This window comes from Molossus molossus, unplaced genomic scaffold (genome assembly GCF_014108415.1).
Source record: "Molossus molossus isolate mMolMol1 unplaced genomic scaffold, mMolMol1.p scaffold_m16_p_1, whole genome shotgun sequence".
In the NCBI taxonomy this organism is placed as follows: Eukaryota; Metazoa; Chordata; class Mammalia; order Chiroptera; family Molossidae; genus Molossus; species Molossus molossus.
Window position 1 is genome coordinate 196,886,010 of NW_023425344.1, and position 25,462 is coordinate 196,911,471.

General features: G+C 47.1%; 1 pseudogene; it reads left to right on the forward strand.

The window, feature by feature from the left end:
* The first annotated feature begins 1,729 nt into the window (after positions 1-1,729).
* Positions 1,730-25,462, forward strand: LOC118623178 (annotated as a pseudogene).

The following is a 25,462-nucleotide window of genomic DNA, read 5'->3' on the forward strand; positions in this document are numbered from 1 at the left end:
GAGGTGCAGGGATCGAATCCATATCTGTCTCCAAAGCCCAGGATGCCTCTTTGCTTCAAGATAAGCCAACACCCAAGACAAAGTGATTTGTCCAGTGTCCCTCAGCAGTTTGGACTCCGGATACCGTCCAGATCAGTGGTTCTCTGAGTGTCTCCAGCCCAGCAGCAGCAGCATCACCTTGGAGGCCGTTAGAAATGCACACTCTCGGGTCCCACCCAGACCCACTGAGCCAGCAGTTCTGTGATGGGCCCAGCAGTCTGCTTTCGCACGTCCTGCGCATGGTGCTAATGCAAGTTGAATTTGAGAACCACCAGTCGAGAGCTTCACTGTAATACAGTAGCCATCACTCATATGTGGCCACTTAAATATAAACGAACCTGAATTAAATACATTTAAAAGTTCAGTTCCTCAGCCACACCTCCAGTGCTCAAGAGCCCCGCGCAGTTAGTGGCTCCGTATGTACAAAAGTGGGGCTCTCCTATCACAGCAGAAAGCCTTGTGTGACAGTCCGGGCCAGGAGGGATAGTTTCCTCACCCTGTGCACTCTGTCCACAAGGTCGGACTTCCGTCGGATTTCTGGGACCTGGAACTTCCCTCCCACCTCCTCTCTGCAGCGTGATGCTAGTCGTCCCTATCTGAGACGTCATCTGCCAACTCTGATCCATAGACGCTGCTGCCTGGAGCACTACGGTGACAAGGAGCGGGGGGCTGGCACCAGGCTCAGGGTATAAGAGCAGACAGGGGTCAGCCAAGGGGAGGCGGGTGGCTGCCTGCTTGCTGGGTGTCTGTCAGGCTCACACAAGAACATTCCAGGGCTGTGGGCTGCCTGGCAGGAGCTGTTGGCCAGGGGACTCCTGAGTGAGTCTCATGTTCCCCGGTGAGAGGGACCTGGCAGGCCTGGGATTAGGGTGAGGCAAAGTGAGATGCTCACTTTGGAAAACTGGAAACTCTGTAGTTAAGAGAAATAATAAGCTAATGTAATCATGTAATTTTTAAAGATAAAAAATAATGCAAAAAAAAAAAAGCACAATGAACAAAATACCAAACCCTAAAGATCAGATCCAACTGTGCCGTGTGCAGCCATTTCGAAACTGAAACAAAAGAAAAAATGTGTGCCCCTATAGACAATTTTTATGTAATCTGATTAAGATTTTTGACATTTTGTTCATCCTGGATTTTGTTGTTGTTGTTGTTAATTTGGATTTTTAGAAATACTGCACCAAAATACTATTTGTTTTGATGTCCTAGGATTCGGGCTGCTCCCTGCTTACATTTGACGTACGAGAGGAGTGCGCCATCCCCTCACCCTCATCCTGGCCCCGCTCAGATGCCTAGGAACTCGGAGCTAAATTCAGTGCTCAGTTATTGTAATCAGCTTGTCCCTGGCGTATCTGGTTGCTTTAGATAGTCTCTGGTCCGCTTTTAGCCCTAATTGCCGTGCTTTGTTTAATTTTCAGACTTGGGACTTAATTCTTGGAACTGGGTTGGGACACAAGAAAGCCAAGACCCGACTCCTCTCTGAGACTCCGAGGGAGAGCGGTGGGCGAGGTGGAGGGGAGTGAAGGTGTTGGCACGGTCCCCTCTCTTGTCACCACAGAAGTGTGAACACGCCCCTTGCCACCGCCATCCCTCTGCCATTCACTGTCCCTTGCTGCCCCCACGTGGACGGAACAAAAACTCCTGGAAAATCTATCTCAATAGGAAGAACCCAGAACCAAGGAACGCCTCGATGGAAGGGACCTCGGAGATCCCCGAACTCGACTTCATCACGTCCCAGAACAGGAAGCCGAGTCCCAGAGGAGTGCGAAGGGGCTTGCAGGTGAGTACCAGACACAAGGTGCAACCGTGATCAGCCCTCGCACCAGCGCCTGCACTGGCTGGGACGCGGCACTGAACGAAACGGGCCACAATTCCTGCCTTTCGGAGTTTGAATTCTGGCCTGAGAGGAACTAAAAAAGCAAGTAAATACATGTCTGTTGATGGTAAGGGCTTCGGAGGAAAACAACGTCGGGGTAGAGGGATCTCTGCAGCGGCCCTTGTCCTTGCCCAGGGCGCTGCGGGGCCCCAGCCCCAGGCCCTCAGCAGGCTCTCCAGGAGCTCACGTGTCTGCCTGGGGCTGTGCCGCCGCCCGAACCATGTTGGCCAGGACCACGTGCTGGGTTTCATAAGTAAGACGTCGGCCTTCTCTGTTCTCCTCACCATGTTCTCAGCTTCCTCAACCCGTCCTGTGCATTTTGACCACTTCTCACCCCAAGAGGAAGGAAAGGGAGGACACAGTTGTCCGCTTTCCTCTCTCCTCATCCTCTCTGGGGCGAGAGAGAGCTGGGCTTTCTGTTTCCGCTGGCTCTCCGGAGTGGCCTTCGCCCGTCACTCCCGCTTCGTGCTTGGGGAGGAGGGGCTCGCCCTGATGGTAGGGGGTGTTCTCAGCACCGTGGAGGCAGGGGTGGCTTATGACCCGGCCGACAGTCCATGGCCCTTGGCAGTACTGGGAACTGAGGAATTTAGAAAATTTGTTCTCTGCTGACAAAGCCTGGCTTTTCAAATTTGTCTTTCTGTGCTTTCAAGTGACCTATTCTGAGTTTCAAAACCAAATGTGAACTCTTTGCATTCCAGCTATAAACCTCCTGGTCCCCATAGTTCCTCTGGGACAAATGGGTGCTTCCACAGAATAGCGGGCAGGTGGGGGCCAGGAAATGCAAATGACACAACATATCAGTATATTTCAAAAATGCTATCCCGTTACAGGTACGCGCATGACTGTGAGCTCCTTGAAGGGATGGTCGCATTTCCCCAAGTATTTCAAATCTAACAGAAGTCAGATGCTGATCATGAACAGACATGCAGATGAACTCAAGTTTCTGGTTTCCTTATGTAGTCTCACGGACAACAGCTCCTGTTGGCGACTTCCTGCCACGTGCTAATGAGAAGCTCCAATTAATTGTTCCAGAGGGTTAAGGCTTTGATAAATGAAAAGCAAAATGAATTAGTTCTTGTTTAATTAATGCAATTTTAAAAACTAATCTTTCTAAAGGGTCTGTGTTTGGGAAAAATTCCAAAAGGAAGGTAAAAATATTGGGAACCATTCATGCAAGGTGCTTTTATGCGCATTGTCTCATTTACATGTTATTTCTGGACAGTGTGAAAAATAAATTTTATTGAAGCCCTCTCTTCAACAAGTGTTCTGAGAGTTAGACAATGTAGATTTCTCTTGCTTCGTAAGACTCAGCAAGAAGAAATATTTCAGCTTAACCTCATATTGGCTTTTTCTAAACTATAGAAACTATGGAACTATAAAATCTATCACTAGATGGAGCAATAAGCTAAATTTGTTAAGAAACAATGAAGAAAAACATACACCCCACTCCACCCCAACTTTCAAATTTCTTAAATAATGATGACCTGATACATATATAGGACTTTGCCATTCACAAATCACTTTTACCTAAAATATTTAGCCCTTATAACACTCCTGTGTTACTATTATTATTCTCATTCTCAGAGAAAGAAACCAAAGTTACTCATTTTAATTGAACACCTACTACGTGCCAGACATTTAAAAATACATATCTGATTTAATTTGGACAACAACTCAGTAAGTAAGAAATTAATGTTTTCATTTAACAAATAGGAAAGCTAAATCTCAAAAACATCTGTCAAGGTCAGAGCCAGTGGAGCAAGGCCGAGCACCCAAATCCATGGATTCCAGGTCTAGTGTGTTTCCTACTACAACCATATTACATTCCTAGAACATCTGGGGAGGGATTCCTAGGTCAGAGCCTGCCTTTTTGCAGATCCACTTAGGCCTGCATTTCACAGACCATTACAGCTGCAGATGGGAAGACAGCATGCATGAGAAAGAAGTGGAGTTAACATTATAGCATCAGGGTATAAAACTCATTAGTTTCCACCTGAAACAAACAAGCAAAAAATCCCTCCTCCCTTTCATCACTCCTCCTGCTAGACTTCTCAGATGTTTTGGAAACATCTGCATTTAGTCATTCTCACTGCCTGTTGTAGGTAGCTTGGCTCTTTGAATGAAGTGTCAAGGGATGTTCATTATCCTCAGATGGAAAATACTTGTTGGTGGTAAGATGTTCTCTCTTTATATTGTGATTTCCTCCCTTCTAGGCCCCAAATCCCTCTCTGAATATAAACTGTATTCTAAAGCCTAAAAAAGAACTACTCTCTGATGTGATTTGGTGTAGTAAGCTGACATGGGGCTATGGTTATTGAAAGTTGCGTGTGGTCCCTTTGCTTGCTAGGGGATGAGGCGGTGAAAGAAGGTTGGCACAGATTAGCTGATAACTGTGTTACGTGGATATTTATCCTACAGCGGTACACATTCCAGGATTCTTGGTTTGACATTTTTGTCTTGGAAGAAACAGGGTGAGTCCAACTCAGGCAGTCTGTGGACCACATCTTGAAAATTCCTGCTCTGGATGAAGGAACTAAAAACAGGAGACACGTCCATGCCAGCTGATAGGGCTCCTCTGGATTCTCAGCCGACCATGACCACACTCTAGGGTGCCGGCCACTGCAGATTTGGGAGCTTGGGCTGCCTAAGGAGCAGACACCCGGCTGGAGTCAGAATGGGTCCTCTGCCTTCCTGAGCATTGTGCCTCAGTGGAAAGAACGAGCCTTGGAAGGGACACGCCAACCAGACAGAAGAGGTGTTGGGTATTTCTTGAGAAACCAGACATGGTTTTTGCTCCATGGATGTGAGCTGATACTTTATCATTTGGGGGCTAAGCTGGCAAATGTGGGGAAGAAGGAGAAACACCTGCTCAAAGGACAGAGGGGCAGAGAAGCACAGGGCAGATGGTGAGTAGAGAGCTGGTTAGGGTTACAACCATGGCAAGAATTCACCCTCAGAAATGGCTAAACCAGGTTCAGAACAAACCTAAGAGATTCCTTGTGGCACACTGCAGGGTCCTGCCACCTGTCTCAAGATTTCAACAATTTTTTTTGAGAGTAGGCTGTAGAGGGCACTCCCATGATATTTGCAGTTGACCATGAACTGAAAGAATTGCAAAGATAGGAGCAGGGTCCAGATGTGTGATCAATTGTGATGCTAGGTTAAATTTAACAGAAATAAATTGTATAGAAAATAAGTACATGAAGAAATGGTTAATATCCTGAGTCGCCAGGGAAACGCAAATCAAAAAGCCACAATAAGACTTCCTGTCAAGATGGCAGCGTAAGTAAACACGGTATCGCGTCCTCCCACAATCACATCCAAAGTTACAACTAAACTACAGAACAACCATCATTCAAAACCACCTGAAATCCAGCTGAATGGAAGTCCTACAACTACGGAATTAAAGCAGCAGCCACATCCAGACTGGGAGGAGGGGCGGAGGCGGAGGGGCTGGTCCCACACCCACGTGTGGCGGATAAAAATCAGGAGGACACCTCGGATGGGAAGGTCCTCCCTGAGGACTGAGGGGTCCCCATCCTACACCAGGTGCCCAGCTCAGGGTTCCAGTGCCAGGAAGAGAATCCCCATAACTTCTGGCTGGAAAAACCAGCAGGAACTGAGGCTCAGGGAGGCTGAGGCGGCTGGAGCCCCAGGCAGCTCCCTAAAGGGCCCGCGCACGGACTTATCGGACTCTCTCCCTCTAAGCTTGGAGGGGAGGCAGCTCGAGGGGCACCAGAGACATACAGGGAAGAACTGAGCTGTTTGGCACTGGAGCGAGGGCTAGAGAGGGGGCTTTCTCTTGGACAGACGTGTAGTCAGAGGCCTTTGTTCCTTTGGTGAGCCCTTTCCTGGGGCAGCAGACAGAAGCCATATCTGGGACTCCAGCAACCTGGCTCACACTGGTTGCCCCACCCTGGTGACTACCTGAGGCCCCACCCCACCCAACTTTCAGGCCCACCCAAGCTGTTGCCAGTTGCTTAACCATAGGATTGGCCTGTCTCAGATCCTGCTTCAGGTTTTCCTAAATTCTTTCAAACAAGCAGCATCTGGTCTCAGCTAGCCTCATACCTCTCGTTAAGTAATACACTGAAACAAACACAGGGAGGCAGCCAAAATGAGGAGACAAAGAAACAGGTCCCAAATGAAAGAACAGAACAAAACTTCAGGAAAAGAACTAAGTGAAATGGAGATAAGCAACCTAACAGATGCTGAGTTCAAAATACTGCTTATAAGGATATTCAATGAACTCAGTGAGAACCTCAGTGAACTTAGTGAAGGCCTCAAGAGCATTAAAAAGAACCAGTCAAAAATGAAGGAGGCACTAACTGAAATAAAGAATAATTTACACAGATTCAATAGTAGAGTAGGTAAAGTCAAGAAGCAAACCATCGATCTGGAACATAAGGAAGCAAAAAACACCCAATCAGAACAGCAAAAAGAAAAAAGAATTTAAAAAAATGAGGATAGTGTAAGGAGCCTTTGGAACAACTTCAAGCGTGCCAACATTCGCATCTTGGGGGTGCCAGAAGGAGAAGAGAGAGAACAAGAAATCGAAAACCTATTTGAAAAAATAATGGCAGAAAACTTCCCTAACTTGGTGAAGGAAACAGATATACAAGTCCAGGAAGCACAGACTCCCAAACAAGATGAACCCCAAGAGGCCCACACCAAGACATATCATCATCAAAATGCAAAAGGTTCAAGACACAGAGAGAATCTTAAAAGCAACAAGAGAAAAGCAGTTAGTTACCTACAAGGGAGTTCCCATAAGACTGTCAGCTGATTTCTCAGAAGAAACTTTGCAGGCCAGAAGGGAGTGGCAAGAAATATTCAGAGTGATGAAAAGCAAGAACCTACAACCAAGATTACTCTATCCTGCAAAGCTGGCATTTAGAATCGATGGCCATATAAAGAGTTTCCCAGACAAGGAAAAGCTAAAGGAGTTCATCACCACCAAGCCATTATTATATGAAATGTTGAAGGGTCTTGAAGAAAAAGATAAAAAATATGAACAAACAAAATGGCAATTAATATATATCTATTGACAATTGAATCTACAAACAAAATGAACAAGCAGAACAGAAACATTCTCATAGATACAGAGAACATTTTGTTGGTTGCCAGATGGGAGGGGGGTTGGGGGAATGGGTGAAAAAGGTGAAGGGATTAAGAAGTACAAATTGGTTGCTAGACTGACAAACCTCAAAGAGAATGGGGGTTGTGGGTGGGAAGAAATAAACCAAAGAACTTATATGCATAACCAATGGACACAGACAACAGTGTGGGGAAAGGCAGGAGGGGGATGGGAGTGGGGAGGAGGGGGTCAAAGGGGGAAAATGAGGAACATCTGTAATACATTCAACAATAAAGATTAAAAAATGGAAAAAAAGAAATGAAAACAAAAGAAATCTGCTAAGAGAGTAGATCTTAAGTGTTCTCTCTCTCACACACACAGATAACTGTGTGATTCTTGTGTGGATATGTTAATTAGTGTGACTGTCACGGTTATTTCACAATGTATAGCTATATAAAGTTATCACATTATACAACTTCAATATATACAACTTTATCTGTCAGTTATATGTCAATAAAGCTGGAATAAAAACTAAAAATAAAAGTTATAAACAGAAGGAAAAGCCACAATGCAATATTTCAACCCCACGAATATGGCTACAATAAAAAAGATAAACAATAGCAAATGCTGATGAGGACGTGAAGAAATCTGGAACTCTTGTGCACTGCTGGGGGGGAATGTGAAATGGTGTAGCTGCTGTGGGAAACAGTCTGGCAGTTCGTCAAAGGGTCTGACTTAGAGTTATCATGTGATTCAGCAGTTCTACCTTTTGGTATATACTCAAGAGAATTGAAAACATGTTCACACAAAAATCTGTACAAGAATACTCATAGCATCATTATTCATAACTGCCAAAAGGTGGAAACAACCCAAGTGTCCATAAACTCATCAACTGATGAAAGGTAAACAAAATTTGATATACCTGTGTGTGTGTGTGTAATATTATTTGGCCATAAAAAAGAAATGAATTTTTTTTTTTATCCTCAGCTGAGGACATTTTTGCAGTTATCTTCAGATGCAGCAGGAGGGAGGGAGGGAGGAACAGAGAGAGAGAGAAACATCAACGTGAGAGAGACACACTGACGGGTTGCCACCCACACAACCCCAACGGGGCCGGGGACAAACTGCAACCGAGATACGTGCCCTTAGCGGGAACTGAACCCGGGTCTCTCTGGTCCATGGGCCAATGCTCTAACCGCTGAGCCAAACCGGCCAGGGCAGGAATGAAATGTTGACACACAAGAGGATAAATACATGATTCCACTTACATGAAATGACCAGAGTAGGCAAATCCATGGAGACAGAAGGTAGATTACTGGTTGCCAGCGTTACGAAGAGGAAGGAAAGAGGAGTGACTGCTGACGAAAATGGGGTTTCCTTTCAGACTGATAAAAATGTTCTTGAGGACATATAAATGGCTAAGAGACATAGGAAGAAATGCTCAACATCACTAATCATCAGAGAGATGCAAATTAAAACAACAATGAGGTATCACCTCACATCTGTCAGAATGGCCACCATCAAATCATCAAACAAGTGTTGGCGAGGGTGTGGAGAAAAGGGGACTCTAGTGCACTGCTGGTGGGAATGCAGACTTGTGCAGCCACTATAGAAAACAATATGGTGTTTCCTCAAAAAATTAAAAATGGAACTTCCATTTCACCCAGTGATCCCACTCCTAGGAATATACCCTAAGAAGCCTGAAATACCAATCAGAAAGAATATATGTACCCCCATGTTCATAGCAGCTCTATTTACAATAGCTAAGCTCTGGAAACAGTCGAAATGTCCATCAGTAGACAAATGGATAAAAAAGCAGTGGTACATATACACAATGGAGTACCATGCAGCTGTAAGAAAGAAAGATCTCTTATCCTTTGAGACCACATGGAGGGACCTGGAAAGTATTATCCTAAGCAAAAGAAGCCAAACAGAGAAAGTATCATATGATCTCACTTATTTGTGGAATATAATGAACATAACAGTCTGAGGAATGGGGTAGTCCCAGAGATCTGGAAGTGGGGTACAGACTGACAATCCCCAGAAGAGAGGGTGGTGGGGGAGAGATAAACCACAGAACTTATATGCATGTGTGCATGAACAATGGACAACAAAGCTGGAGAGAGGGAGGGAGAGGGGGGAATCAGTGGGGGAAAAAGGGGAAACATCTGTAACAAAAATAAATAAATTAAATAAATAAAATAAAATAAAATAATGTTCTTGAATTAGATGATGGTGATAGTCTGTAAATATATTAAAATCCACTGAATTGTATACTTTAAAAAGGTGAATTTTGTTGGTATGTGCATTATATCTCAATAAAGCTATCATCAAAAAAACATTCAAAGAAGAAATAACAACTTCCATTACAAATTTAATAAGAATAAATGCATGGCCAAGTGGTGTGGCTCAGTGGTTGAGTGTCGACCCATGCACCAAGAGGTCACTGATTCGATTCCTGGTCAGGGCACATGCCCAGGTTGTGGGCCCGATCCCCAGTGGGGGGCATGCTAGAGATGACTGATCGATGTTCTCTCTTGTTGATGTTTCTATCTCTCCCCCTCGTTCCCCTCTCTAAAAATCAATAAAGGGGGGGGGCAAGACTAAATGCTTGGTCCTGCCTTTGGGTTCAAATACAACTGGGAGGATGCGGGTGTCTCTTTTTGCCTGGCCAGCCTCCACCTTCTTTTAGGTGACAGCCTCTAGTTTTCTGGAGAACTAGCTTTCTTCGAGTGGTTCTATTGGGAGTATTATTCACAGGGCCCCTTACCACCCCGCAAAGGGGGCAAATGACCTTAGCAGAGCCTAATCAGACTCTGGCTTGGAAATTTGAACCCTAGGCCGAGTGGAAGCTATTAGGACCGAATCATTCTCAGCATGTGAAAGTTTCCAATTGAGATCCCTGGAGCTGGCCCCATTCCTGTGCCTAGTGTTGGGCACAGTCTTCTAATATGAGAATCAGTGACACAGGAGTTGCTTGCAGAGGGAAACCTCCACTGATGCAATGACTCGGTGGTGGCTTAGCAGTGGCACATGCAGACCACCCGGGAGTTCTAGCATCAACGTTCATCACAGCAACTAACCATTATTAAGCATTTCTATGGGCTGGTGCTGTGCTGAGAACCGTCTATGCTTTTCTCATTCAATTCAACCCTCAAAGTGACATTAAGAGGTCAGTACTATCTCGGCTGTATTTTACACACGAGGGAATGAAGCGTGTAATTAGGTAAATTTTCTGAGGTCGTGCAGCCAATAAATATTGGAATCAGGATTCAAATCCAGGCCCACCTGACTTTGGAAGAGAGCTCCTAACCACTGCTCTGTACTGCCTCGAAAGGAGTCAACATTGTGGATGGCTGCCCAGAGCTAATGGACCTCAAGCTGTGACCTGAGAAGTTCAAGGTAACGAAGTGTGTCCCGCCGTTCCTGGGCAGTGGTCTCAGAGGTCGGGCCTGTACTTGAAGGTGCTTGATGGCAGAGTTCTCCACCCTGGCTGCACACTGGAGTCACCAGGGGACTTCAAAAACATTGATGCCTGGATCCCACCCTCTGATGTAACGGGCCTGGGTCATTGGATTGTTTTCCAATGTCCTAGGTGACCCTAATAAGCAGCCTCTGTGTTTTCAAATTTTAAAAGGCATTCTATGTATGCACCCGTGGATCTTGTTAAATTGTGGATTCTGATTCAGGAGATTTAGATGGGGCCCAAGAGTCACTTTCTAACAAGATCCAGGTGATAGTCAAGTCTTACCACTCAAAGTGGTGAGCAGCAGCGTCAGCATCGCCCCGGTCCCCACCTAGACCTGGAACCCATAGGGAATGACAGGGAGGCCCAGGTGATCCTCACGCCCGCTCAGTGAGAGAAGCCCTTGCGGTGAACCCAGCGCATATTTAAGGAAGAGCGACTAGGCCGGCGAGGAAATGCAGAACTGAAGCTCAGCAGACAGTCTAGGATGTTTAGCCAAGAGAAAAGAAAGGACCAAAGGAGGCAGGTCCGTGCCTGGAAGGGCTGCCCCCAGAACGAGGGAGGAGATTTTGGGTGCACTAGGAGGTCGTGAGGACTCTGTCCAGCAGTGGTGGCTGGTCCCCTGGGGCTGTCGGCTGACTTCTTGTCTCATCACCGAGGACACACTCCGCTGATTATGCAGGAGGGATTCAAGCACTGGAAGGATTGGATGCCTGTTAAGCTCCCTGGCTGCTCTGAAATTCTGAGTCTATGCAGTTGGAGTTGCAAGGCTGTCTTACCCCCTGGGGACTAGGCAGTGCCTGGAGCTGAGGTGAGACTTTGGAAATGGGTTGGAAGTCAGGATGAGTGGAGTGTCTCGGATTGAAACGAATAAAAACCAACCTAACATGGAAAGGTGCCCACAAAGGGAGCCAGGTATCTCACACAGCATGTGTGGGAGGGAGCTCTGGAAGCCCCCAAATCTGAGCAGTGAAGAGGGGCTGGGATTCAGGGGGCCTGGCACACTGGTCCTCTAGATCTAAGCAACTGGAGGAAGGGCAGGGGAAAGGAACACCATGCTTCCTTCTGTGCGAGAACTTGAGGCAAAGTATTTCAAGCACTCTGAGTCGTTGTGAGAGCTCGTGAGTGTGAACAGAGAGAAGCTGAGCAGCCCCACCAGGGAAGGGCTGGGATGGAGAGATCTGGGCCCCCAGTGGCTCCATGTTGGCAGTGTGACTTTTGAGATCTACCTTCTCGGGCTTCACCTTTTGCACGACTCAGTTCCCCTCTCTGTTTCTGTGTGTCTCTTGTGTCTGCCAGTTGGCTCCCCAGCCTCTTTGCAGCTTTCACAGTCCTGGGAGGTGGCTGGGAGACAGGCTGGGAACTGTCAAGGACACCTGGCTGCAGTGTTGGGATCCGCTGTGTCCTGGCTGCAGTGTTGGGATCCGCTGTGTCCTGGCTGCAGTGTTGGGATCCGCTGTGTCCTGGCTGCAGTGTTGGGATCCGCTGTGCCCTGGCTGCAGTGTTGGGATTCGCTTTGGCTTAATTCCTCTTTCTTCCATACTAGCCAGAGACCTTGGGAAGGTTATGTTCTTTCTATCTGAACAGACTTTGCTTACATATTAAAACCCAGGAAAAGCCCTGGCCGGTTTGGCTCAGCGGTTAGAGTGTCGGCCTGCGGTCCGGAGAGACCCGGGTTCGGTTACCGCTAAGGGCACGTACCTTGGTTGCAGTTTGTCTCCAGCCCTGGTTGGGTCGTGTGGGTGGCAACCACTCGATGTGTCGCTTTCACGTCGATGTTTCTCTCTCTCTCTCCCTCTCCCTCTATCTGAACAAAATATTGAAAAATGTCCGCGGGTGAGGATAAAAAAAATAAAATAAAATAAAAAAACCCAGGAAAATGTTTCTCTTTCACAAAAAACATCCTCTTTTCTATCCATCTTGAAAGATGAAGCCCTGTTTAGCAACCTTGCATTTTTTTCATTGGTAGAGGGAGATCCTAGAGAAATGTTAGTGCCATGTGTGCAGGAGCCTGGCTTCTCCTGAGAGCTCAGCAGGGCCCCTCTGCAGCTTCTCCGGCCCCGACCCGGAGTCTTCTCCCGGGCAGGTGGGCTGGGACCAGGGCAGTGCCGAGGGTGTGAGGGTCAGAGGTAGCGGGAGGATTGTGTGGGGCACCTTCAAACTTCCTGTGCTGAAGTCTTGGGGTGGGTCCCCTGGGCCTTCCTCGGCACAGACGGCCTCAGGTTTCCTCAGGCAGTGCCCAGGAAAGGCCAGCAGATGGCAAAGAGTCACACGTGCTGGAGCAGTGCAGGGGACTCACTTGAGATCTTGCCTCGGTCCCCTGCGTGGGGACAGGGAAGCAGTATGAACGGAACAAACCCCTGTTACGAATTGTGCCATGTTCTTATGCTTATCATCTCATTTAGTCCTCACACAACTGTCATTTTGAGATGAGAAACTGGGTGACAGAGGAGGCGTGACTAGCTGTCAGCTCCCAGTGAACGGCAGAGTTGGGGTGCCTGGGGCTCTCTTCCATTCCACTCGGGTGTTCTCAGGGAGGCGAGGGCCACCTGTGAAGGGCGCGTCCTGTTCAGGTGCCTGTAACTGCTGGGACACAGGGAAACCCTCACTTTTCGACCAGCAAAAAGGGCTATTGTTCTCTGTAACAAGGCCACGAGGCACGGTCAGGCCCCCCTGGCTTTTAATTACTTTCCAGCTGATTATTGTAATCCCAGGAAGCCAGTCTTTGATTTCTGTTTGTTTTGCCACTGGTTTGACTTAGAGGCCTCACTAAGGAGGAACTTTCTCAGAGTTAAATGTTCCTTAGTGACCTTTTCTTTAGTGACTGAAATGAAAGTCCTGTTGTTCCTGCTGCTTGAATATTTTCCAGGCTGGAGCTGGAGCTTTGCTCCAGGGGCGCCAGCCACCTGTGTCTCAGAGCAGACTCAGCTGGACTTCTGAGGACTTCCTCAGCTCACCGCTGTGGAGGGAGGAGTGACTGTCCCCGCAGGTGCTGGTCTTAGTCTGGCTCTTTGGTTCATGCTCTCAGCTCTGCTGACAGTGAAAACTCACAGCTCCCCCTGGAACTGGCTGCATGCCTGCTACTAGCCAGGGGCACCCCTGGAAGTCTACACGAAGCCATCCTTATGGGGAATTTCTTGAAGAATTTACAGTCACTTCGTTTTTCTAAATCAGGGGACAATTGGAATGATCTGTCAGCTCAACTCCTGCATGTAGCAGCCAGAGCAGTCCTTCCCATACTAGGTCAGAGATGTCATCTCTCCACTCACAAGCCTCCAACGGCTTCCCTGAAGCACATACAATGATCTACCAGGCCTCTTGTTGCCTTCCCAGCCTTCTAACATTTCTTCTTCCCCTGAATATCTTCTTGGTTCACTTTTGCTGTTTGCTCTGGTCCCATTAGCTTATGTGCTGTTCCTCCAATAAGGCAAGCCCCTTCCTGCCTCAGGGCCTTTGCACTTGCTGTTCCTGCTGCTGTCCACATAGGTTCCTCACTTCTTTCAGGTCATTACTTAAAAGCAACCTTCTGCAGTGAGGCTACTCTATACATTTTTTCTTCCTTTCCCTTTCTTTCTTATTTTCTATAACACTTAACTATCTGATATTCCATATATTTTTACTTAATCATCTGTTGCCTGTTGCTTTCCACTAGGATTTAAGCTTCCTGAGGAAAAGTGTGTTTTACTTGCTTGCAGACAGCAGTGCTAGGCAATAAAAGCTGTTTGAAAAGAACTGCTTACTGAGCAGATAAAGTAACGAGGTCTCCACAGCCACTGAATGTATGAAGTGACTGGATTGAAAACAGTGGAGGTGGAGAAGTGGAACAGGCACGCTCCTCCTAAAGGCATTAACTTGGACAACAGCAGTGACAACCACAGAACAGCCCCGCCTACACGAAGCCTTCTGCGGACTGCAGGTTTGGGACTGGGTATGTCAGACCAGCCGACGTCTGCGGCTGGACTTCCCGAGAATCGCTGTCAGTAAATGGCGCTGTGCAGAGATGCTCACAGCTTTCCTTGAGGGATCTTCTAAGAAGTGGTTCTATGACACTGTCGCTTTGCCCACTCTAAAGACGCTGTTGAGACATGGTCTCTATAGGAGAAATTCCTCTCTCCTGGTGGGATTGGGGTCAGGTATGTGTTTCTCAAACCGATTCATGTATTTGAATCAGATAGACCCTAGGATTCATGTTACTGATGTGTTTGTTTTTCCAGCTAGAACATTTAGAATTGAATTTGTAGCCCTTTGTACCAAGGGCATGAGGCTTGCGGCACGTGTGGTGCCAGCCGTGTCCGGTCCACGCTCCATTTCAGGTCCCGTTTGTTCCTTTGCCTCATTCTTATTCGTGATTTTTGTTTCCTTGTATATTTTATGTATATTTTAATTAAATCCTCTTTTTAGGATAAGTGTGGGTAAATAAACGAACCGAATACTAACTTGCCTAGACTTTCAGGAATGAAAAACATTCAGGAGAAATAGTGTGGTCCCCCCCCCCAACACCCCCTAGCTCAAAGGTGTCATGTGCTGTGAGTGTCCCTGGAAATGGCTAGAGAAACGGAAGTGGGATCTAGGAGGGACAGACAAGGGAAGGACAGGGACGAGCGAGGCTGCAGAGGAAGGGGGAAATAGTTGGTGAGAGAGGGGCAGAGATTTTCCCAAAGCAAAATGAGATTGCTCTTCTCCAAGAATTAGATTCCACCTCTAATTTTGAAAGGTCAGGCCTCGGGCACGTCAGAGAACATTCCTACACGTGTGGCTTGGGGGTGTCTCCTAGGCCTTGCCCGCAGACACCTTCTGGCCCCTCCGGTCTCCTGGTGACTCACAGGTGAGAATCGGGGTCCACCCAGCAGACTGCCAGGAAGACAGTCACTCCTTGTTTACTCTTCTGAGCCCTCCCACTGTTCATGTCTCAAGGACGTCATGGTTGTGGTCGAGAGAAAGCCTGGTGCCTGAGCCACAGGCGCCGGGGAAGCACAGCGCTAATCTGAGGTTGACGGCAGCCCTGCCACCGGACCGGTTGTGAACAGAGGTGGACGCTCTTCTATGTGACCCGTCTGCCCAGGCACCGCCCCAGTGTTCCCCAGTCCGCAGGATTGGCGGCTGCATTCATCCCGAGCACGGAGTAAATATTTAATCTGCCTGCTTTACCACTAATATCTGTATTTATTCTACTACCTGTATTGAGTCTACGCTCTTGTGTTGCGAGAATGCTTCCCCTTCCCTCGGAAGCTTCAGCCTTGGACGTTGCCCGAGAGCGGGAAGCCCTTTAGGACAATTAGCAAGTGCGTGACTCGGCCTACCTGTACACTTGTGCTAATTTAAGTGAGTGACGAGTTCTTCTCGCTGTGCCCCTTTCTTCTTCCACACCCACCCCTCTCATTTTAAAAAGCACCCCCAAAAGGTGGGTGGCCCACCTACCTACCCAGGTTTCTCTTGTCTTGGCAGGTAGCGAAGTAAACTCATGCAACTGTTATTCCATCTCCCTGTGGCCAGAATTCAGTCAAAATAGTATGTACCAAGCACCTGCCATCACACACTGTCCTAGGGACTGGGGACGCAGCCATGAACAAAGCAAACTCTCCCCACTCGCTAGAGACAACTTTACAGTGGGGAAGGTGGGCAACAACACAATAAGTAAATAAACATGCCCTGGCTGTTTAGCTCAGCAGTTAGAGCGTCGCCCGCGGACCAAAGAGTCTCGGTTCGGTTCCCACTAAGGGCATGTCCCTCGGTTGCAGTTTGTTCCCGGCCTCATTTGGGGTCTTGTGGGTGGTGACCAGTCGATGTGTCTCTCTCACATTGATGTTTTTCTCTCTCTCTTCCTTCCTCTCTGTCTCCCGCTCTACCTGAAGATAAATGCAATAATGTACTTAGGTGAGGATTAAAAAAAGAAAAGAAAACATGGTGAACATGGCCGGTGTGGTTCAGTGATTGAGTGTTGACCCAGGCACCAAGAGGTCACTGGTTCGATTCTTGGTCAGGGCACATGCCCAGGTTGTGGGCCTGATCCCCAGTGGGGGGCATGCAGGAGGCAGCCAATCAATGTTCTCTCTCCTCAACGTTTCTCTCTCTCCCCCTCTCCCTTCCTCTCTCAATCAATAAAGAAAAACATTTTTCAAAAAACAACACATGGTGATAAGTGCTGCAGAGGTAAATAAACCAGGAAAGAGGGACAGGGCATGCATATGTGTTGAGGGCTGTAACTTGAAAGTGGGTGATCAGCCCTGGCTAGGTGATTCAATTGGCTGGAGCATCGTCCCGTGCACCAAAAGGTTGTGGGTTCGATTCCTGGTCAGGGCACATATATAGGTTTCTGGCTCAATCTCCAGTAAAGGGTGTGCAGGAGGAAGCCGATAAATATTTCGCTTTCACATTGATGTTTCTCTCTCTTCTGCCATCTTCCTCTCTCAAAAAAATTACAAAATAAAAAAACTTTAAAGATGGAAGTTTTAAACTGGGTAATTCTTATATTGTTTTACAACAAAGTTCAATAAATAGGTATTTGGTCTTTTTAGGAAGATGCAGTAATATTGGTGAATTGTGTTATGCTGTACAGAGATGCTTTTTACACAGATCGCTTCCTTCAGTCTTTTCAACTAGTCCATGAGGCAGACATTATCTATTTTTATTTAAATTATGTTTTAAGTAAAGTAATACGCACAAGATAAAAGTTGGACAAAACCAAACGGTACAAAAGCGAAAGCTGGAGGACTCCCTCCCCGTCTCACTCAGACCGTCGGTGTCCCAGGAGCCCGTGGCTAATCCATCTCCGATGAGAGCCTGTCAGTTCCAGCCCCACCCAGTGGGACCACTGGTGTATTCAGGCCGCCGTTTGTATAGTTACTAGTCCATGGAGGCGCTCTTTGCACATTCATACACACACTCTATCCCCGTCTTTTTTTTTTTTTTTATCCTCACCCGAGGACATTTTTTCCATTTTTTTTTTTTTGTTCAGATAGAGCGGGAGGGAGAGAGAGGAAGAGAGAGAGAGAGAGAGAAACATCGATGTGAAGGGACACATCGAGTGGCTGCCACCCGCACGACCGACCAGGGCCGGGGACAAACTGCAACCGAGGTACATGCCCTTAGCGGGAACCGAACCCGGGTCTCTCAGGACCGCAGGCGGATGCTCTAACCGCTGAGCCAAACCGGCCAGGGCTATCCCCGTCTTTTTAACATCTGCATATAATTCCAGCACATGGATGTATAATTTTTGAACAGGACATGAAAATCTTGGAAGATAGGCTGAGTGACTGCCATTTATAAATTACACTCTCTGGGTCGGAGAGAAGGTTACTGGCCCCATGTTTTGCCCTTCGTGGAAGTGCCGAGCCCCAGCTCTTCCAACTCCGTTCCTTATCATTTCCGCCACAACCGAGAAAGCGTTAGGAGGGACAGGGACAGAAAGCAGATTCCCCTGCTTGAGGGTGAGAAGGGCTCTCAGACTATAAAGGGGCCAGGCAAGAAAATCTCCCATGGTTTCTGTCAGTAAATAATCTTTTTTTAAAAAATATATTTTTATTAAAAAATTTTTTTTTCTTTATTGATCTCGGAAAGAGAGGAAGAGAGAGGGAGAGACAGAAACACTGATGAGAGAACATAGATTGGCCGCCTCCTGCATGCCCCCCAATGGGGATCGGGCCCACAACCTGGGCATGTGCCCTGACCGGGAATTGAACCGGTGACCTCTTGGTGCATGGATCGATGCTCAACCACTGAGCCACACCGGCCGGGCAGTAAATAATCTTTTATCTTCTTAAGCATTATTCAGGGTCTAATCCTGGAAACTCTAACCAGGGAAGCAATTAAATCATCAGGTTGGATATCACCTGGTGCAGCAACTGGAACAGTCAACAACACGATAAATAAGAAAACGTACGGTGATAAGTGCTGCAGAGGTAAATGAACCAGGAAAGGGGACAGGGCAGTCCTGAGGCCTCACCTGTTTGCATTTGTGTCATTATTCCAGCCAGGTGCCAGGTGCCGCTGAAGTGGCCTTCCTCCACAGAAGCAAAGGGAGTGCCCGACAAAGAGGTTGTTTTGTTTTTTACATATAGTCAGTCACATGTGATCTTTTTTCTTAAATTTTTTTTCTTTATTGATAATCTTTTATAGTCTGGAAGTACCATAATGCATTCATGGTTATTTTGGTGGTTTTTAATTTTTCACTCTTAAAAATTGAACCTCAGTAAACATACCTGCACATATTTTAAATGCCCAATTATTTACCCTGGCCAGTGTGCTCAGAGGTTAGAGCATCAGCCCATGCACCAAAGGGTCTCAGGTTCAATTCCTGGTCAAGGGCACATAACCGGGTTTGTGCCCTGGTTTGATCCCTGGCCCCGGTCAGGGTGCATGTGGGAGACAACCAATCAATGTGTCTTTCTCACACCGATGTTTCTCTCTCTCCCTTCCTCTCCCCTCGCCCCTTCCACTCTCTCTAATCACCAATAGAAAGAATATCTTTGGATGAAGATTAACAAAAAAGATTTTTTAAGAATATAAATAAATACCCACTTATTCAACTCATCACTGAGGGGTCGGGTCAGACTGGTAGGGAGAAGTGGGGCTTCCTCCCCAGCTCTGCTCTCTTAGATGTGTTCTTGCTCGGCTGTGAGACGTTAGGCCAATCCCTTCACCTCTGGACTCTTTCTCCCAACTATACAAACAAACAGACAGCTTTCAAACAGACTCAGAAGTAGAGAGCATTTGTAGTGGGACCTTGCTGTGTGCACAGTCACATCTCCGAGCACGGTGGGACTCTGAGAAAGCAGAACCTGTACCTTGTCCCCTACAGCACCCACCCTGGTTCCATGGCAGGTACAAGTGGTAGGCTGGAAGAATCTAGGATCCTTGTCACCATCCTCCCACCCCAGAGACAGGCAGGGTCTTGATAATAAGGGGAAAAGGATGGCAACTCAGAAACAGCATTAGCCAAAAGCAGGTGGCAAAGTGGCAGGCATATTTGGGGACAGTGAGGAGCGAGTGGGCTAAGAGGTTCAGGTGAGTTAGTGATCAAACGAGGCAGTCTGATGATGGTAGAATCTTGAAGGTCAAGAAAAGGAATTTCCAGACTTGACCTGGTCGGAAGGCTATGAGCAGTCCTGGGGGATGAGGGTGAGGGTACCTGTTGTGTCTCCTGGGCAACAGGTAAAAGATAGGAGTGTGTGTTTGTAAATCTGCATTGAGATAGCCCTTTAGAATATAATTGCTGAAGGGCAAATAAAATCTGTTCAGCCCAAACATTTTAGTTTAATAAGGGAAGCAGGACCCAGAGGGATGACAGCTTTGTCCCAGGGCACACAGTTGGTCCCACCTTCAGCTCTGGACACACACACCAGTGACTGATGATGCTCAGCGGTGCTGTCAGCTTGCTGACGACCTGTAATATGGCAGCTTGGAAAGAGCGCTCAGCTTGGCATCGAGAGGTCAGGGTTCTAATTCCATCTCTCCCCCTTCCTGAGGTTTTCAGACCCCCATAAGTCAGCATTTTGTATCGGTAAAAGATGTTGGAGTGGAGCCTGTTATTTGCTTTTCCTCCATCCTGACAGTCTGAATCATACTTCTGTGAGCTTTGGAAAGCCCTCTGTATATATCGGCCCATGTGACCCCCGCCCTAATTGTGGGGCAGGTGGAAGAATGTTACGGGATAGGAGATCAGGGTTCAGAGGAGGACTGAGTGTCTCGTCCTGGGTTATTCAAGGATGAAGAGCAGAACCCAGGCTCTGGACTCCTCTTGCAGTGTCCTTCCCACGAAGCGACACCACTGAGAGAAAGTGATTTTCCTTGAGCTATCTGTTCATGCAGAATTTCTCCAAATGAGATCTACCCACACCTAAGTAAGGTTCAGCAAGGGTTTGCCCCACTGAAGGTAGCCAACATTGTGGGCTAAAGAAGGGAGAGGGAATAAATGAGAAAAGAACTTTTTGAAGAAAATAAACCGCCTGGTTCTCTGCTGTCTTTATAATTTATGTTCATTTCCAATCTGTACATCTGATCCTGTTTACATACCTGTGTTACTATAGTTGCAGTCATTAAAGTCATGGGAAAGTGTATTCATAATATCACAGTCTCGTTAGTAATGTCTCTTCAGCCCAGCTGGTGTGACTCAGTGGTTGAGTGTTGACCCATGCACCGAGAGGTCACAAGTTCGATTCCCAGTCTGGGAACAAATTACACTGGATCCACATTTCACATTGTTAGTGAAGATAGATTCCAAATGGATGGAAGTTCTAAAAGTAGAGGAGAGAACTGGAGAATTCTTTTAAACTCTAAAGTCGTTCTCAACCTTCCTAATGCCGCGACCCTTTAATACAGTTCCTCATGTTGTGGTGGCCCCCAACCATAAAATCATTTTCGTTGCTACTTCACTGGCACTCTCTAGTCCACGGGCCGATGTTCTAAACCGCTGAGCCAAACCGGCCAGGGCAATACTGTGTTTTATAAGAAACATCAGTTGGATGACCAAAATATATTTCTCATATATATACAGTGATACCTCGGTTCTCGAACGCCTCGGATTTCGACCAAATCGGTATTCGACCAGGAGATTCGAGAAACTTTTGTCTTGGAATCCGAACAAATATTTGGAACTCGAACTTCCGAGATGAGCCGAGTTGAGCCGAATGGCGTTCATTCGGCCCAGCGCGCCTTGCTGCGTCATCAGTGTGAGTGCAGAGAGAGAGTCACGCTTTGTGGAGAGAGTCACGCTTTACACTGAATTTAACCCTTAGACATACTGTACACTTTTATTTCTTGTTGAGACTTATGTTTTTCTACATATTATATACAAATTAGGCCAGTAAATAGGCATTTTCTGGGGCTTGGAACGAATTAATCCAGTTTCCATTATTTCCTATTGGTTTCATTGCTTCGGTTCTCGAACAATTTGGTTCTCGACCGTCCTCCTGGAACGAATTATGTTCGAGAACCGAGGTATCACTGTATATGGTCTTTGTCCACAGTTCCTGGCTCATAACTCCCCAAATCCGTTGTATTTCTTGAGTGGTAAGAGCAAGGCCAGTATCTTTTGTTACACTCTTTGGTGTCCAGTCCTCAGTAGCTTCAGAGCCATAAAGGCACAACGAGTGTCTTGTTATTCATAACAAGCCTCTTCCCACCATAACTGGGTTTGTGTTAATGAGGTGACTTTTGGAAGGCACCTAAGGATGGGGCTGGTTGCCAGGAGAACCAGCCATGTGCTTAGAAGGTTGGAACTTTCGGTCCCGCCCCACTGCCCTCCAGGGAAGGGAGTACGGCCGGAAGTCGAATCTATCATAGTGGCCAGGATCTAATCAGTCATGCCTGCATAATGCAGCTTCTGTAAAAAAAAAAAAAAAAAAAGGAAGGGGTGCAGAGTTTTCCAAATTGGGGAACCAGAACTTCCATGTGCCACACCGTGTCTGTCCCCAAAGCCCACGAGGACAGAGCTCCTTTGTTCAGACCTCGCCCTATGTATCTCTTCCTTTGGCTGTTGATTAATACCCTTTGTAATAAATCAGTAATCTAATAAGGAAACAGATTTTCTGAGTTGTGTGAGCCAGCAAATTAATCGAACTCAAGAAGGGGGTTGCAGGAACCTCTGATTTTCAGCAGTTGGTTGGTATAAGCACAGAGAACAACCAGGGCTTGTGGAAGGCAGTCTTGCGGGACTGAGCCCTTAACCTGTGCAATCTGATTCTGTCTCCAGGTAGATAGTGTCAGCATTGAGCTGAATTTTTGGACACATAGCTGGTGTCAGAATTGCTTGGTGATGTGTCAAATCTCTCCCCCCAACACACATTAAAATTGGATGTGCAGAATTTATAGGGGTTATTAAAAATAAGGCTGCTGGGAACATTATCGTACCTGTATCTTGGTGAACATGTACTCACATGTCTGTTGGCTATATACCTAGGAGTGGCAGTACTGAGTTGCAGAGTATAGATAGCTTCAACTTCAGTTTTCAAAGTGACAGAAACAACGTACACTCCTACCACCACAGTGTAGGCGAGTTCTGTTACTTGACATCCTCACTAACACTTGGCATTGTTAGTCTTAAACTCGAGCCATACAGCAGGTCTGGAATGATATCTCATGGTGGTTTCAGTTTGCATTTTCTGATTTCTAAGGAGGCTGAGCACATTTTCAAGTTGATTGGCCATTTGGATATTCTCTTTTGTAAATGTCCAAGTCTCTTATCATTTTTTTCCCTCTTAGTTTCTTGTCTTTTTTCTTACTGAAAAAGAAATGTTTTGCTTTATATGTTATAAATATCATCTCCACCTCTATGGCTGGTCTTTTCATTCTCATTCATTCCCTTCTTTCCTCTCTTTACTTGGCAATATATTATGCATACAGTTCTACAACCTGTCCTTTAAATATATATCTTGGGGATCTTTTTATTAGTAGTATCTAAAGAGTTTTCTTCCCCTTTTTATATCTACATTGTGTCTTATTATATGAATATACCATAATTCATTTTCATTAACTTTAACTAGATCCTATTGATGAATGTTGAAGTTGTTTATACTGCTTTGCTGTTGCAAACAAGGCTTCAATAAATAATCTTGTCCGAACACCTTTTATACATATTTAAGTACTTCTGTAGGATGAGAAGTAGCATTGCAGGTCAGCGATTAGGTGCATTTGTTATTTTGATAATTATTGTCCAGTAGCACTCCACAGAGGCTGGCCCTTACCTCGGCACCTGCTTTGCTTTTTTTATCCTCACCCGAGGACATTTTTCCATCTTTTGTTCAGACAGAGTGGGAGGGAGAGAGAGAGAGAGAGAGAGAGAGAGAGAGAGAGAGAGAGAAACATCGATGTGAAAGGGACACATCGAGTGGCTGCTACCTGCACGACCAACCAGGGCCGGGGACAAACTGCAATGGAGGTACGCGCCCTTAGCGGGAACTGAACCCAGGTCTCTCTGGACCTCAGGCCGATGCTCTAACCACTGAGTAACCTGGCCAGGGCTAGGCACCTGCTTTTGCATAGTCTCGTCTATGTGGTTCTGTCAGACTTTCATATTTCCTGATCTAATGAACAATAAATGGTGCCTCAAAATAATGTTTAAAAACAAACCCCAGTTTTATAGAGGTATGATTGACATAAAATAATATGCACAAATTTATTTATTTATTTATTTTTATCCTCACCGTAGGACATTTTTCCATTTTTTGTTCAGATAGAGTCGGAGGGAGAGAGAAACATCGACGTGAAGGGACACATCGAGTGGCTGCCACCCACACGACCAACCAGGGCCGGGGACAAACTGCAACCGAGGTACGTGCCCTTAGCGGGAACCGAACCCGGGTCTCACTGGACCATAGGCCGATGCTCTAACTGCTGAGCCAAACTGGCCAGGGCAATATGCACATATTTAAAGTGTACACTTTGATAAGTTTTGACATATGTATACATTTGTGAAGCTATCACCAAAATCAAGATAATGAACATATTCATCATCTCCCAAAGTTTCTTCCTGTTCCTTTGAATTTCCTTCCTCTTTCCTTCCTCCTACCCCTCCTTTCCCCTCCCCAAGCAACCACGGATCTGTTTTCTCTCACTATAGATTAGCTGGCATTTTCTAATTTGTTTATCCATTTACCTGTTGACAGACGTTTGGGTTTTCAGTTTGTTTTTTTACACTGTTAGAGAAAAAGCTATCATACTCATTAATGCACAAGTCATTGTATGGACATTTATTTCCCTTTCTCTTGGATAAATACCTAGGAATAAAATGGCTAGATTACATCGTAGGTGTATAACTTTTGGAGCACTTAAAAGAATTTTTGAGAGCCTGGGATGGGAGAAGATCGGAGCGTCCGAGCAGCACTCCCAGCCTCCCCTCCCCCTTCCCGCACCTGCTCTCATGCCTGCGCGCTGCTGCCTACCCGCCCCCAGAACATCTTCCCCACGGCCTCCTCGGCAGATCCCGCTTGAACAAAGGCATCAAGCAGGTGTGCGTGTCCCTGCCTCGGGGTGATCAAGTCCAAGCTGTGTATATCTGGATTGACGGTACTGGAGAAGGCCTGCGATGCAAGACCCGGACCCCGGACAGTGAGCCCAAGTGGATAGAAGAGTTGCCGGGGTGGAATGTTGACGGCTCGAGTACTTTACAGTCTGAAGGCTCCAACAGTGACGTGTATCTTGTCCCTGCTGCCATGTTTCGGGACCCTTTCGGCAAGGACCCCAACAAGCTGGTGTTCTGTGAAGTCTTAAAGTATGACCGCAAACCTGCAGAGACCAATTGAAGGTATACCTGTAGACGGATAGTGGACATGGTGAGCAGTCGGCATCCCTGGTTTGGAATGGAGCAGGAGTATACTCTCATGGGCACGGATGGGCACCCTTTTGGTTGGCCTTCCAATGGCTCCCTGGCCCCGAAGGCCCTACTACTGCGGCGTGGGAGCAGACAGAGCCTACGCAGGGACATCGTGGAGGCTCACTACCGGGCCTGCTTGTGCGCCGGCATCAGGACCGCGGGGACAAATGCCCAAGTCATGCCTGCCCAGTGGGAATTCCAGATAGGACCCTGCGAAGGAATCGACATGGGAGATCACCTCTGGGTGGCCCGTTTCATCTTGCACCGAGTGTGTGAAGACTTTGGAGTGACAGCGGCCTTTGATCCCAGCCTGTTCCCGGGAACTGGACTGGTGCGGCTGCCACACCAACCACAGCACCACGGCCACGCGGGAGGAGAACGGCCTGAAGTACACTGAGGAGCCCGTCGAGAGGATGAGCGAGGGCACCAGGACCACATCCGAGCCTACGATCCCAAGGGGGCCGGGACAACGCCAGGCGCCTTACTGGATTCAACGAAGCCTCCAACATCAACGACTTTTCTGCTGGCGTGGCCAACCGTGGCGCTAGCAGCCGCATTCCCGGGCTGTGGGCCAGAAGACCGGCGCCCCTCCGCCCTCCCAGTACGAGAACGGAGTGCACTAGACTCGCAGCCTTCCAACCCCTTCTAATGAACTCCTCAGCCGGCTCCCACCCTCGCCCCTCTCAATGGTCCTAA